Raw genomic sequence first — 14,648 nt, 5'->3', positions numbered from 1 at the left:
ACAGCAGCACCCTTATCCACTACCTCCTAAGATGTCCCACACACAACGCCTCATGACGCCTGCTGGACCACCCACTCCACAACCCCTGACGGAGACACGATGATCCTCCCCATACTGGCCAGATATTTTGTAAATAATATTGATTATGTGTTAAAGGAATATCCTTCCTTCCTTAGGCTTTAGTGCCCCTTTATAATATTTATACTGTATATACTTGTCACACTTTGCCAATGCTTGGTGTCACTGTACAGTAGGGAGGACAGTTTGGCAAAAGTTTTCAAAACCTAATTGCTTAAGCTGGATTATTTGTCTATCGCCACGCTAATTCAATATGTTTGAGTTTTTTACATCATTGCATTAGAAGGTTTGTGGATACTTTTGGTCTGTAGAAAACCAAAAAACTGTAATAATAAAGGACTGGCAATGTGGCACAACCTGTTAAAATCAAGTTATTGAATTGGATTATTCAATACTGTGTACACTGGTTCATAATATGCTATTGTTTTACAACTCATCTACCATGAGACTCTGACCTGAATCCCCTGAACTTTTCTTTTTTTCTGTTATCGCGGACCTCTTCCCTGACTCTCTCCACTTTCTTCCAGTTAGCCACTTTAGACTTGTCCTCAGTTATGATGTTGTCTGCAGCTCTGATGGTGTTTATGGCGTGAGCCACGTATCATTGGATACCTTGAACCTGTCAGCAGTTTCTCCCGATCCTGTCCTCGCTTCTTTCTCCTTTTCCTTTCTCTGATCTTGCTCTCCTGTCGCACTATAGCCTTGAACTCATTGTCATTGACATCCCTTATAATCACTATCTTCTTCCTGAGCACTGTCATCCACTGCCGACACCTCCTTTACACCTACATCCTCTCTCCATCTCCTCCTTACTCTTTGACCTCATCTTCTCAGTTTTCCTCTCTTCCTCAGCCCTTTCTTTGCCCTCTTCGCTCTCCTTCTCCCTCTTCTTTCTCAGCTTGGCAGTCACAATTTTGTCAACGCCATCAATGCAGCCCTCCTTCCCGTTTCTGGGCTGCCAGGAAGTTTTTCCTCGCTCATGCACTCTTTGCTGTCGCCTCCACATCAAACAACTTCAGCTATATCCCCTAACCTCATCTTCAGCTTCCCGCTCTTCGCTTCTTCCTTTCTGTTTCGTCCATTTCCCTTCATCATCATCGCTTCCCTCCGCGATCCTCCACAGGTCGTGGACTCTCATTTTCACCCTGATTTCAGAGATAGTGGGACAGTGGCCTTCTATACACATCCAGTACCTTCTCAGTCACCTTGTTGGTGGCATCCATATAATCAAAAGCATTTGTTCTTCTCCTAACCTCTCGTTTTCTGCTTCATAAGCCAGGGCACTTCCAACTTCCTGTTCAGAGGCAACTTGTTAGATGGCAGAGCATCCAAACTCCTAACACCTTATCGCTACCCTGGCACAGCTGAGTGTTGCTAATCTTAGACCTAACCCATCTGGTGGCGCCCTTGAACTAACTGCAAAACAACACAGAAAAAACAACTCAGCACTTCAATATCACCTCACCTATTGAACAATATTTTATTCAAAAGTATGGACTGAGATTTTGTCCTTAACTGTCCAAAGTCAAGCTACTGGGCTGAATTCGCGATCAAGTCCTGGGATTGTTGATATTAACGGAGTTGATTCCTTGCGAATACTAGGCATTCCGCCCAGGAGCCTCAACAAACTCTGTAAATATTGCCATTGGCCTGCCATTGGCATACACATATAAGGAGTTTGGTAATGTTCCGAGCGGAATGTCCTGAATTCATTCCACGGAATCTATCCACGCCAAGGTAATATTGGGCCCTGGTTTTCAAATATAATGTGATGTGGTGACTTGCAGCAAAAAACGCATAATTTGTAGCCATTGAGTTGTAAAACAATAGCATATTATGAACCAGTACACAGTAATCTAACAATCCAATTCAATAACTTGATTTTAACAGGTTATAGCCACATTGCCAGTCCCTTTATTATTTACAGCAAGTTTATGCCAGAACCCAAAAGTATCCACAAACCTTCTAATGCAATGATGTAAAAACTCAAACATATTCGAATTAGCGCGGGCCGATAGACAAATAATCCAACCCAAGCAATTAGATTTTGAAAAACTTTTGACAAACTGTCACTCCTTACCATGTACATAGGTACTAGTGACAACTAGATCCTTCCCTATCAGGAATAAACAATTGAATTGGAGAAGCTTAGTAGGACTGTTAAATAAACAATACAGACCTTTGCCTCAAACTTATCACTCAACCCCCCACAGCCCCCCCAACTACTGTGGCGGAGCCGCCAGTCCCCCCACCCTCCCCAGCCAGGCTTTTAGGCTTACAGTTTTATCTTATATAATATCTCAGACTCAAAGTTAGGAGACTATAATTTCCATTGCTGGAATCCTCCAAGACAGCCCAAATACTCTGAATATAAACGCTATTTATTTTGCTCGAGATAAAAAATACATTAGTGTACACAAAGTACTGTACTACATTTTATAAAAAAGTTTTTCAACTGTACTTTTGGGTAGATTTACATAGATTTTTAGTGCAAAGTTGGAGGGCACATGTACTAATTTGATTACGGTACCAAAATTGCTTGTCTAGTGCAAATTATAGCATGTTTATATTCAAATTAATCAGTATGTTATAAGAATCCCAGCTATGTTAATTATATTCACCCAGGTCATTCCACTGGCTTTTTTGTAAGAGAGAAGCTTAGTCACTTAAGAACTGATAAATATACACGCCAAGTAGACCTGGGCCTGTACCAACTGTCAAACGTATCTACCCTCCCCACGCACCTCTCTCCCCATCTGCTGGCGCTAGTTGGAATCCTTTGTAAACAGTGAATAATTTCAATATAAATTCATGTATTTTGCACAAGAGATAAAAATTAATCACCTGTATCACATTACAGTAGTGATTTAAGAGTAAAAGTGTATATGCACGATATAGTATTCCACATACACATAAGTACAAATAAAAAGTTTATGATGATCTAGACACGCCCATTTCCGTTAACGCCACGCTTCCAAGAACGTATCTAGACGCTAACCGGAGCATGACTATATATCCAATGAAAACGCGGATAAGAATAAGATGAGTTGTGAACCCTAACCTTGATCTGGGCACCACTGAGCACTGTTAAGATATACGCCTGCTATGAGCCGCACCTTCTGGTCATGGTCTCAGATTCACTGATTGTATTCGGTTCCAATCCGCTAAACCGACCGAAAGTGCCCCTTCGCATTACATAGCTTAACATACCCAATCCAGGGCTTTGCAGGCCTTCATGTCAGTGTGACGTCTTTCCACATCTGTAACACTGTTCGGTTTAGCAGTCGGAACGCAGTAACGCCAGTCCTCACGTAGAAGCGCACACTTTGGCCAGAGGCTTAGTAGACCTGGTATCTCAGCTGCTTGCGTAGTTACTTTCAGAAGCTCTACAAATGTCTACCAGTAATGCCTTCTGTAAGTCTAGGTCCTTCAGGCCCCTCATCACGGGTGCCACAACCACTCTGTCTCGTGATCCAGTTGTCCAGACACACATCACAAAAATCACAAGGCTATCTCCTTGATGCTGCACAGGAAACCTCAGAAGACCTCCCGCCCTGAATGCGAATAAAAGTCTCTCCTGTCAACAATGATGTTATGCCATGCCGTAAGTGGGCCTCCATTGCAACGAAGTAGTCTGAGATCCCCATCAGCCACAGCAAGTCCATACCTCAGTGTTCTGACCAATCGCCGTCCAGCAACGCCACTCAAAGTCGAGATCTCGTCATCAGAGGTAGTAGTGAATCTTGGTAAGCTTCATATCCTCTAACTTATGTCGCCAGGAAGGCCAAACCCCCAGGAGGCGGAAGATTTGAGAGGTGTGGAAAGAGTCGTGACTGGAGGTAACTCTGGATTCATACATGAGGTGCTATGACGCTACTCTGACAGGCGTGTAGCGCCCCCAATCAGCGCCAAGCTGTCCACCTTGCCTTGAGCTCCAGTCCTTCCAAGACAGTGGTCAGGCTGCCTCTCTCCTGTGTGCTTCCCTCCATTTGACTTGCCATGAGCGCTGTCAACCGTTTCCAACTGTCCTTCCATTGTGCAGTGTCGATGTTGTAGTAAGCTGCACAGACGTAGTAGGTGAGAGCAACCAGCAGCAGATCCTACCACCAGCTCCAGGTTTGGTTTCTTCATCATGGTGGGGTAAGGAAACACGCATATGAAGAATTGCAATGTTGAGGAACTTGTACAGGTGACCGGCAGGATTCAATGAATGACTACTGTATATTACTTAACAAACAAGTCAACTTCTACAATACATATATAGGAATGGAAACTGTCTCATTCACTATTGAACAATAGTATGAGAACTATCATTCACACCGAGAACCAAGAGAGGCACTTTCATACTGAACAATACTGATACGCACATACACCTAGCAGACATCACACACTCACGAGACCTCTAGGTATGTGACTGCATGGTGTCTCCCCACACCCACACCGTACCCTTCACGGCTCCACACACACCATACCCTCCACCCACAAAACTCTTTTAATATGGTTAATAACGAATTAAAAAATACAGTAATATCCTCGTTAACCAGAATCCCTTACACCCGGAACTCTCCGATAACCGAATTTAAATTTTCGAAAAACATTCCCAAAAGCGAATTTTCAGAAAATTTTGGCTATGGGAACGATTTTCCGAGGGGCACATTTTCCGGAAAATTTAGAAAATTTTCCTGATACCTAGAAAATTCCAGGAAGAGAGTTTTTTCTGGGTTTGAGATGATGCAATGGGCAATTTCTGAACTTCCAAGAACTTTTTCCGCTACCTGAAAATTTAAAGTCTTGAGATATTTTTCATGGTTTCAGAGATGATGTAACGGCAATTTCTGGAACTTCAGAAAATTTTTCCGTTACCTGGAAAATTCCGGATGAGAATTTTTTCGGCTTTGAAGAGTCGTCTAGATTCCGAATCTCTCATTCCTGGAAGTGCTCTGCAACAATTGCTATGGCTACGGGATATCACTGTATATTATTTGTTTGCATGTAATGAATACGATTTTTGTTTTTCAATTGTATTGAGTAAAAGTACTTAAAAATGTGAGTAATTTATAAAGTAAATACCCAAAATTGTTGGCTTAGAATAGAGTAGTGGATGAGTGGAACAAGTTACCAAACATCATCATTATCTCAAATCACGCTGGACAGCTTCAAACAAAGGTTGATGGATATATGAGCAATAGGGGTTGGGTGTAAATGGGACTGCCAGTATGGGACAATAGGTCCTTCAGTTTCCTCCTTTCTTATGTTCATGAGTACAGTACACAAGAAAAATTATTTAGTTAAAACTCTGCAGGTCGGTAACATGAGACCCTCATCCTTACACACCTCGTGCAACATTTCTTATGTTTTTTCATAAAAAGAATTGTGACAGTGAAGTGAGCAGTGTAACTTTGAAAATGTCTGTAAAAATTTTGCTTACCATCTTCAAGGCCACTACAAATGCTACACCTCAGTCTCCACTCTAGACTCCTAAACTCTGTGTGGAGTCAGGTTGAATCCTCCACCCAAGAGTCCCTTAGCCTTGAAGAAGGGGACATGTGATGACCAGACTTCTTCTTAACAATGTGGTGAGTGTTGTTTTATTGTGTTGTACGATTTTTTTTTCAGTGATACATATGGGTGTCCGACTGGCCAAGACCTATCCCACTGAAGCCAATGTTATAACAAACCTGATTTACGATATTTTGACCTGTGATGGAGTTTTCAGGAACCTAACCCCATCACAAATAGAGGTTTACTTGAACATATATAGAAGAAACACTAACAAGAATAGAAAGAGAGAGGTGAGGGATAGGTGATCAGTTGTTATGTTCTTGGCCAACTAATTTATTTATTTATTTTTTTTTATTTTATTTTTTTTTTTTAGGATTACCACAGGGCACAGGTCACTGACCCATATCGAGGCCTGAGGTGAAAATGCAATAATAATAATAATAATAATAATAATATAATAATAATAATAATAATAATAATAATAATTCATAATAAATAAAACTTATACAAATAAAAAATTTAAATAAAATAATAAATCAATAATGATAATAATAATAACAGCATTGTAATAATACTAATAATAAAGAAATACAAAGATGAAAAAAGATCAAACGTGAGAAAAAATATTTGTATGTTGTGTTGTCATAGTAAAGAGAAACAATCGAGACCCTGCATTATTTGCTCTTATTTTGTACATTAATGTTATTTTGGGGAGGAAAATGAAATATTTTGTCACCAGAAATGGATCCTCCATTTACTACTACAGTATACTGAGCTTGTTTAATTTTGATTCCGGAAGGGTTCCATCCTGGAAAATGATTTTATCCAAATTCCATAACGCGAAAACCTATTTTCATTGACTTCCATTATAAAACTGGAGATGCATTCTAAGGAATATTTTGGGCTCCAAAAAGTAATTAAAAGCACTTTATGAAAGAAAATAAACATTTATAAACACATAATACAGTACATTAAATAGTATACCTCTTAAAACATCAAGTTTAATATCAATGTAATGTACGCAGCTTCTTTTTACTACTGGGGTCACTTCCATGATGGCCTCTTTCCACTGTATATACTTACTGTATGTTTGTAAAAGTTAAATCAAACTGCTGGGGAAACATGCGCCAAGACACTGGATGCAAAACAATGGAGTAACTCCTTGTGGCGATGCCACGCTTAGCGTAACAACACCAAGAAATCCACGCTAAACAAATTATCATTTTCACAAAAAATTATTTTATATAGTGATTTTTATTTTAAATTGTTAAAATTTACCAATTCTGTAAAAGCGGTTACAGGCTGTAACGCAAATTATTGGTCATAATTTACAAATTCCGTAAGAGCGAAATTCAACAAATCGGGGATGCCTTACTACATTTCTAATTCATGAATTGGTAAAGGAATTTTTTTCACCAGGCTTTAGCTGACCTTCAGTGGTTCATAACTTTCCATGTTCTAGCTTGGTTGATTTCAAGTGCAAGAATAAAAAAATTCAACCTGACTTGAAACAAATAATATCATCTAGTTCCCATAACTTCAACAATAACTTACCCTATCAATTTGAGGCACCTAATCCATGAAAACCGAGATGGATGGGAAGTTAGGAATGATGTGTGATGGCAAAGGCGTAACGCATAATGATGGTTGTAGTATGTTTTACTGAGCCAAGCACACAGAACTGAAGGTGCCATGTCCTATACAGTGACTAATATTGAGTGATTCAACTGTGGCACAGCATCTTGGAGCAGTGCAATGTTGTCTAGTTCATCATCTACAAGGAAAATTCATACATTACAATTAAGACACGATACAAACACTGTAATCATAAAATTTCCTAAAATAAAAGCAACTGAATAATAAACAAACTGCTACATACTGTAATATTGTACATGGCATGTGTACATTGAAGATGTTACCCAAGAAATATCCAATAAGAGTATACCTCTCTTAAAACCATTGTCTTTAATGAGTTACTAGTGAGACCATGGCATCAACTAATAGCATAACAACTTCTAAAACATTTTAAAAATTATAAAAAAAAATATTACTGTTTCTTGAGCTACATTTTGAGCCTCATAAAAGAGGTATTCATGAACATAATAAGTACAGTAGGAATACCCGCTATTCACCCCCGATAATAGCGATTAATATTTATACCCTATTCTCAAAGCACATCACTTTTCACAAATAAAAAAAATTAGATCACAACAAAGGGTTGTAACTTTTGAATCGCTGTGCCCATACAATTAATTTCAAATTTTTACTGCCCCTGCAGAGCTGGATTAAGCCATGTTGAGGAAGCTTTCGTCATCCGAGGCCCCAGGCCACCACCATAAAATACAATACAACCGACTTCACGACGGGTTGAACCCAAATCCAGGTAATGAAGTAAATGCTTAAATAATACAGTAATACCCGCTCAACACGGTTTTAAGCTTAGCGATTTCATGTCTGTGATTGCCTCGCCAAACTGAACTTTCATAGCGATTTTTTCCCGCGTATACCGTAGTAATGTCCAGCTAAAGGAGCTATTTAGCAATTCGCCCACCCCCACCACCTCATTTTAGCTCATAAAATTCATACAAATTACCCGTCCAGAATATAATTTACATTGCTGGAATTCTTACAATATGATCATTTTGAATATAAACATCATAATTTTGGCATTAGACATACAAATTTTAGATATAATGTTTACTCTGAGCAAATATATTATTACATGCAAAATATATGACATTTGTATTCAAAATATTCCTGGTCTTACAAGGAATCAGCAATGTCAATTATATTATCCTAACTAGTTTGAGGATGTGCTATTACTAAAAAGGTAAATATTCTGGATTTCCCACACATCTAATAGGAGGTTGGTGGGGAGGAGAATCAGGAGGGAGGGACGACCGACCATCTGTTACAAATGTGAAGAATTTTTTTTTTTATAAACTGAAGATATTTGTTTTGACTCATAAAATTGATTCATACCGGTCAGAATATAATTTGGGAATTCTTACAATTTGGATATTTTGAATATAAACATCCTTAGTGTAGTGGATATACACCACAACTCGTGGCCGCATACCTCACGTCACTAGCACCAAACAGCGGCAGGGGCGTGCCAGATACACAGTATCCTAACAACAGGTCAAAAGACCAGAGCTTCCAGTTGACTCCTACAGAAATAAGATGCCACCTGCCACGCTCTCCCTAGCAACTAAACGAGCTGCCCAGGGGGCGCCAGATGCCACAGTATATCCCAGCACGGAGTCAAAGACCAGGGCTTCCTACCGGGTTGACTCCACGGGCCAGGTATATAAGCTCTGTCTTCCATTGAGATTCATTCTGCTCTCGGGTTCCTCAACAGGCAACACCTCCTCTGCTAGAAGCTCCTCGCTGTCCCGTTTCATCTAACCTGGAGCAAAGAAGAAAGTAACACATCTTCTTCAACGGCTCCTGCACATCTATCCTTCAACACGCTAATACTCACCGAACGCGGTCTACTGAGCAGCTCTCACCACACGGCACCTCCAGCACTAGACTGTCTACTATATAACTTATATTATATAAGAACACCACCTTAGGAGTTTCCATCCTGAGTGCTAGACAACATAATATCACGAAACCCTACAAATAGTGACCCCCGAAAAAAAAAGCACTCACACAGGATGTGAGGGACGGACAGATCTCAATACTTTCAACAACAACGCCGATGACTGGCCAGATCATGGAAGCAGCCCTCACGGCTCACAAGCATCACCCAGTTAAAGTATGGCGCCTCTGCTCTAAAAGCCTGCCCACGGAAGTGGCCACGCTGGTCACACAAACCATTTCAACCTCCAGATGACAACAATCTACCATCTCTGCGGGATGCCTTGAAGACGCATTATCAACAGACCAGCCCCACCCCTGCAGAAGATCTATCCTTCATCTCCTCGAACTCAACCTGACGCTTCGGGAGGAGATGTGTCGGCTGAACTCCCGTCATTAACAGACAGACCTCTCTAACTCTATCCTGTTCCAGCTTCACGCACAAAAGCTACCCACAGAAGTACTCTAAACATCCTGTCCGCAGTAGATTATCATATGCCCAGAAACTACATGCAACCACGCAGACAGAATTTTCAACGCAGTGCGCCAGCTGCACCCCTTGTCACACGGTCACACCAGTACCACCAATCGAATCCTGTAAGCCGGGTCAACACCCTCAGCCGAGCAATACCTCACAAGACATCAAGGACCCATAAAACTTTGAACCGCAGAGGATGGACACCATTGAGCAGTCTCTGCTCCTCCATACCCGCTGCTGCGCCCAGTTCCTGACTCACACACCACTCCCCCACAAGTTCAATACTATCAGCACAGCCCCAGCACAACAACATACCCTCTACTGGTATCACCAGACTTTCGCCGCAAGAATACCGAAATCAGGAGCCCTATTGCACCTATTCGGGAAACGGCAACACCGAGGCCAGGTAGACGCCTTTGTACCGGCCCTCCAGGCGCTCCCATTACTGCGCTGTCAATCGACCGCACTCCGCAAGAAGTTCCTCATCGGCTACAGGTTCATTGGCGAGTCAGCCCCATCTCCTCACTACAAGACAAGTCAAAAGCAACCTCTTATGACCTTGCTCCGGCTGCCAACGTACCCATCGCCCACGCGCACGCATTTAGACCTCGGTCTGCCCAAGACTTGGCGCTGGTTATTCGTATTACAGACGGTCTCAACTCCATCCTTGGTTTCTAATTTCCTCACCCTTCCACAAGCCTCGGCCAAAACCAAGTCATCTATGCTCTCATCCATGAGCCCACAGCACGTTAGAAGATCCAGGGTTCTCGCGGCTGGGACACACCCCACACTATCACCTGTCTTGCGCTCTGGAATCTAGTTCCCTCTCCTGCTCGACGAATTCATGGGAGCCTTTTCTCACCCCGAGTCCCTACCCCCACCACCTACATCAGAATTTTCCAATTACATCGAACAAATCAAAGGACCACTCAGTCTTTCACGCCTCGCCTGGGCCCTGAGCTTCCTGAACACAGCCAAAGCAGTAGAATTCAACAAAACTACTGCAAGACGGCATCATTCGCCTCTTCAAGGAGTCCCTGCATCGCTTTCACATGGTTCCTAAGCAAACATCCGGGCGACTGGAGGGTATGTGGCTACTACAGAGCCCTGAATCTCGGCCACCAAACCTGACAGGCACTTATCTGCGATGTCCAGGACATTCACTCATTAAACTTTATGGCAAGACTATCTTCTCAAGATCGACTTGGAGCGCGGCTCTCTCCACCAGATCCCAGTAGCACCGCAGATACCCAGAAGACAGCCACTAATTCGCTTGGACTCTTCTGAGCACACTTTCATGAGTTTTGGCCATTTAATGCAGCACAGACTTCTCCAGAGGTACATGGACCATATGCTTCAAGCGACCTCGATTTTGTCACCGCTTCACATTGACGGCATCCTCGCCACATCTTCGACGCCCACAGCACCGCCACTACCTACAACTCCTTTCCAACGCCTCTGCAGAACAACAACATGAAAGTTCATCCTGCTAAGGGCGCCTTTGAACCTCGGCCATCGATTTCTCGGTCATTAGGTCTCGCCTATGGCATACAACCCCTACCACAGAAGATAATCGATAGGGGAGTTCCCCAACCCGAAACGCTAAGAAACCTGAGAATTCTAGGTTTAGGCTCAATTACTACCACCGCTTCATTGGACAAAGTTGCCACCGCCCTAGCCCCTCACACGACCTCTCAAGGACGCCCAAAGAAGTCTCATTAAGTCTCTCGCGGTGGACTCAAGAGGCCACGGACCACCACTATCAAACAGCACATTACATCGCCTCACCCTCCTGGCCACCCCGCACTCTAACGCCCGACCACTCTCACAACAGACGCTTTTCTACGTAGGCGCCATCTTACAGCAGGAGGTCACGGAATTCCTATGCCCGTTGCTTTTCTCAACGGCTTCAACCACCACACCTCAAGTACAGTAAGCCTTTTGATCGAGAACTCCTGACATATACCTTGGCTGTCAAACATTTCCAGCACCTCGAGGCCCGCCAGTTCACCATCTTCACTGATCACAGCTCCTCGTCCACGCCGCTTCAGCTTCCTTGAAGTCACATACGCCAAGGTCCTGGCGCCACTTGGCTTACATCTCGGAGTTCTCCAGCCATCGCCCAACACATTAAAGACAACGCAGATCATTGACGCCCTCTCTCAAGTAGAGATTCAACGGCCTCATCTCCACCCATTGATTATGGGCAGCTAGCCGCTGCTCAAGAGAAAGACGAAGACCTGGCAGCATACAAGACATCCCCCTCAGGCCCTCACACTCCAAAAGCGCCACAAAACAGTTTCTGCATTCAGAGCTACTGCTCCACGCCAGTTCTCGGCGCCCTGAACACATCCTCCTGCACCACTCACACGAGTATATGTTTTCGTCAGGCATGATGCTCACTGCGAACCCAATACAACGCCCCTAATGATGGACCTTCCAGGTGGTTACCCATTCAGCAAAGTTCCTGACACTATCCGAATGGCAGACATGACACCGCCAGCATAGACCCAGTCAAACCGCCACCTTACCCATCAGGACCCCAGCCCAGCAGCAGCCATCAACAACCACGCCTGTAATCTAGCCCACCCAAGAGTTACCACCGCAGCAACACCACTTCCACAACATTTCTGGGCAATCTCTTTCACCCTCATGTACACCCTGTTCCTCGCTAGAACCTGTTCGTCATAGACCCTCCTCCTGTCATAGAACCTGAACCTGTAATAGACCCTCCTCCCAAGGTCATATAGAACCTGTTCTATTACAGACCTCCCTCCTGTTATAGAACCTGCATCTATCATAGAATCCGTTCCTGCCATGGACCCTCTCTTGACTTAAAGAGCCCTGCAGCAGCAGAGCACAACAACCATTGCTTGTACAACCTCCTAATCCCAAACCCTTTCCTCCCACCTCCCACAGGTTTTGTGTCACTAGACGGAGTTGCGCCACATCGAAGGCCGAAATGTGACGTACACCCAAAGTAGGTGGACATAACACGGACAACATCCAGCCTACCAAGGCTGGAGGGAAGTATTGCGGGACATCTCCTTCAACTGCGAGTCAAGATGCCACCTGCCATGCCTTCCCCAGCAACTAAAACGAAAGTGCCCAGGAGGGGGGGGGGGGCATCACCAGATGCCACAGTATCTCAGCAACGAGTCAAAGACCGCTTCCCACGGCTGGGACTCAATGGCCGCTGTGTATATAAGCTCTGTCTCTCCATTGAGATTCATTCTGCTCTCCTGTTCCTCCTGAACACGCACATTCCTCCAAGAAGCTCCTCGCTGTCCTGTCTTCATTCAACCTGGAGGCCAGCAACAGGCAACATCTTCTAACGGCTCCTGCACATCTACCTTCAACACGCCACTCACCGAACGTGTCTTACTGAGCAGCTCACCACACAGCACCTCCAGCACCAGACTGTCTACCACTATATAACTTATATTATATAAGAAAAACCACCTTAGAGTTTCCATCCATCCTGGCGTAATAACATAACATCACGAAACCCCCACATAGATTTTGCATTAGGCATACAAATTTTCGATGTAATGTTTACTCTGAGTAAATATGTTATCTTTGTGCAAAATATATGACATTTATATTCAATATTCTCCTTAAAGGAACCAGCAATGTCAATTATATATCCTAACTTTAATCTGAGGTATTTTAATACAAATGTTTAAATTTAGTTTTTCACCAACAACTCTTGGAGGATTGGGGGTGGGGTGGGGAGGTCGGCCACCAGTTGGAAGAGGGGGAGGCAAGGTGGGGTACTTGATTGACAGATAGTGTCGCTGAAGAATATTTTTTTTATTAACTGAAGATATTGTTTTAGCTCATAAAATTCATACAAATTACCCAGCCAGATATAATTTATATTGCTGGAATTTTACATTTGGTGATCATTTTGAATATAAACATCATAGATTTTGCATTAGACATACAAATTTTAGATATAATGTTTACTCTGAGTAAATATGTTATCTTTGTGCAAAATATATGACATTTATATTCAAAATATTCCTTATTCACAAGGAATCCAGCAATGTCAATTGTATTATCCTAACTTTAGTTTGAGGTATTATTTATTAAAATTTAGTGGTTTCCAAATTTTCAGAGAGGAAGAGCCAGCAGTGTAGGTGTGAGAAGAGGGGAGGAAGTTGAGTCCATTATTTGAATGGACATTAACTTGGCGACTGTATTTCTTAAGTATTAATATGTGCATGTACCATCATAAAATTAAGATGTTATTTTTACTAGAACATAGGATTGTGTCGAAAGTGGAGGTTGGGGGTCGGGCCAGTTTCATTGGAATTAATCCCATATGTTCTGTTGTTCACTTAGCTGTTTTCACTTAACATGGTACCCTGTGGTTTTATTGACCACGTAAGCGGGTACTACTGCACATAGAAAATCTAAAATGGGTGTCTTTTTCATCTCAGCACAACAAAACTCTCACTTTTGCTTACAGCCATTTTAGTGAATTACAACCAAAAATTTTGTCTGTGTACTGACGTTGGGACTCAAAAAATACTTAATTTGCTAAAAATTTTGGTACCTAATGAGGCAGGTTGTCATAAGTCGGGAGGAGCTGTATACTCGGTAGTGTATATATTTTTGTTTTTCCAAAGATAAATTATATATGCGGAAGAGGTGTTAATGAGAGAGAGAGAGAGAGAGAGGAGGAGAGAGAGAGAGAGAGAGAGAGAGAGAGAGAGAGAGAGAGAGAGAGAGAGAGAGAGAGAGAGAGAGAGAGAGAGAGAGAGAGAGAGAGAGAGAGAGAGAGAGAGAGAGAGAGAGAGAGAGAGAGAGAGAGAGAGAGAGAGAGAGAGAGAGAGAGAGAGAGAGAGAGAGAGAGAGAGAGAGAGAGAGAGAGAGAGAGAGAGAGAGAGAGAGAGAGAGAGAGAGAGAGAGAGAGAGGAGAGAGAGAGAGAGAGAGAGAGAGAGAGAGAGAGAGAGAGAGAGAGAGAGAGAGAGAGAGAGAGAGAGAGAGAGAGAGAGA

The 14,648-nt window shown here is 42.8% G+C and overlaps 1 long non-coding RNA gene across 1 annotated transcript in view; it reads right to left on the bottom strand.

Moving 5' to 3' along the window:
* Positions 1–7,288: 7,288 nt before the first annotated feature.
* LOC121872265 overlaps positions 7,289–14,648 on the bottom strand; it is a 48,100-nt gene continuing 40,740 nt past the window's right edge. The window contains exon 3 of the long non-coding RNA XR_006090065.1: positions 7,289–7,354. This is a non-coding gene — a long non-coding RNA (uncharacterized LOC121872265). The remainder of the gene's footprint in view (positions 7,355–14,648) is intronic.

The sequence above is a fragment of the Homarus americanus genome, unplaced genomic scaffold, assembly GCF_018991925.1.
Source record: "Homarus americanus isolate GMGI-L3 unplaced genomic scaffold, GMGI_Hamer_2.0 scaffold5589, whole genome shotgun sequence".
In the NCBI taxonomy this organism is placed as follows: Eukaryota; Metazoa; Arthropoda; class Malacostraca; order Decapoda; family Nephropidae; genus Homarus; species Homarus americanus.
The sequence above is the reverse complement of the archived record's forward strand: the minus strand, read 5'-3'. Positions and strand labels throughout refer to the sequence as shown.